The sequence below is a fragment of the Limulus polyphemus genome, unplaced genomic scaffold, assembly GCF_000517525.1.
Source record: "Limulus polyphemus unplaced genomic scaffold, Limulus_polyphemus-2.1.2 Scaffold3985, whole genome shotgun sequence".
Lineage (NCBI taxonomy): Eukaryota > Metazoa > Arthropoda > Merostomata > Xiphosura > Limulidae > Limulus > Limulus polyphemus.
Genome location: NW_013669595.1, coordinates 26,040 through 27,956, shown reverse-complemented (window position 1 = coordinate 27,956; position 1,917 = coordinate 26,040).

Genomic DNA, 1,917 nt, shown 5'->3' with positions numbered 1-1,917 from the left:
AATTAAAGTTATGGTAAGGTACAGATCTAATCTCATTTAGGGTAGTCTCGGAACTAGCCGTAGTTAGAGTAAGATACGAAACTAACCGTATTTAGGGTAAGGCACAGAACTAATCACCGTTAGGGTAAGGCATGGAGCTAATTAAAGTTATGGTAAGGTACAGATCTAATCTCATTTAGGGTAGTCTCGGAACTAGCCGTCGTTAGAGTACGATACGAAACTAACCGTATTTAGGGTAAGGCACGGAACTAATCACATTTAGGGTAGTCTCGGAACTAGCCGTAGTTAGAGTAAGATACGAAACTAACCGTATTTAGGGTAAGGCATGGAGCTAATTAAAGTTATGGTAAGGCACGGAACTAATCACATTTAGGGTAATCTCGGAACTAGCCGTAGTTGGAGTAAGATATGAAACTAACCGTATTTAGGGTAAGGCACGGAACTAATCACAGTTAAGGTAAGGCATGCGGCTAATCGTAGTTACGTTAAGGCATGTAGCTAATCGTAATTAGGGTAAGGCACGGAACGAATCGTATCTAGGATAAGGCACGGAATTAATCATATTTAGGATAAAATACTGAACTAATCATAGATAAGGTAAGGCATGGAACGAATCACACTTAGGGTAAGGTACAGAACTAATCGCAATTAGGGTGAATCTCGGAAGTAACCATAGTTAAGGTAGGAAATAATCGTAATTAGGGTGAATCTCGGAAGTAACCATGAGCTATTGCAGTAAAGTCATTATCTAAAACTGAACTAAATGTCATTACCGATAATTTTTCTAGACTTGATAGCAGGACAAACAGTGTACGAAATATATTTGTTTCAACATAGCTAAGTTCTTTATCCAATATTTTAGGCATGATTTGTTCAATGATATTTTTAAGGCAGAGGGTTACATGAGAACTGTACAAAACATGTTTGTAGAAAGTATAAAATAGCTGTGTAAGAGTAAATGTCGTCACATACAGATAGGTTATCAAACACCATCGGAATGGAAGTCAGTAGAAGCAATGCATGAGAGATTATGATGGCAAGTAAATACTCAATATCATGTAGAGTACTGTAAAATAAAATAGTGGATGTAAAATGTATTTTATTTTACATGACAGGTTAGTTGTAGGCCCGGTCTACAGTTTGTTGTGGTATATATATGAAGCGGTAAGTCAGTCATTGGGGCAGAGTTATTATTAAAGTTACGTACACAAGGTTCTTATGGTGTTTAGTTTTCAGTAAAGGTTGACAAAAGAGACATAGATTAGGGTCGTATTGTTACAAAAACGGAGTTTGTTTTGTTTTGATTTAAACTAAGTTGTGTAACAAAACGTAATTTCGGTTTTTATCTACTTCACCAGGCACCGACACATGGCCTTTATCATCATTTATATGAAGCTTACTTTTTCGAAAAACGCATAGGTCTCGCTAAACGACCGTCTTCAACAGTCAACGAAGTTTGGCTCAACGATTGCAACACTGATCAATGCTTGACTGCTGGCATAGCCGGTTTTTGGTTAGTTTTATATTTCTGTTTGTTTGTTGTTGTTGTTTTTTTTGCATATATATATTTTAAGACTAAGATATGAACTTCGAGGTTTGTATCTAATGTATTTCCAATAAAAATATTTTAATTCAGACTAATGTATGAAAGTTAAAACAATCTAAACATACTAATATCACGGTTTTGTGTTTTTAAAGGGTGAGTCAGATAAACTATGTGCTCTGCCGGACCCCTGATCCCGTGGATCCATTTCTTAATGCAACTGGTGGTGTAGTTTTAGATCTTTCTTCTACTGATCCACCTAGTGAATGTCCGTCTAATCACGTCATAACAGGTATATAATCAGGTATTTTTAAATGGTAAGGCCGATTTCGAATTCTGGCTATATAATGTTACGTATCTGCTCGTTTGTTAAT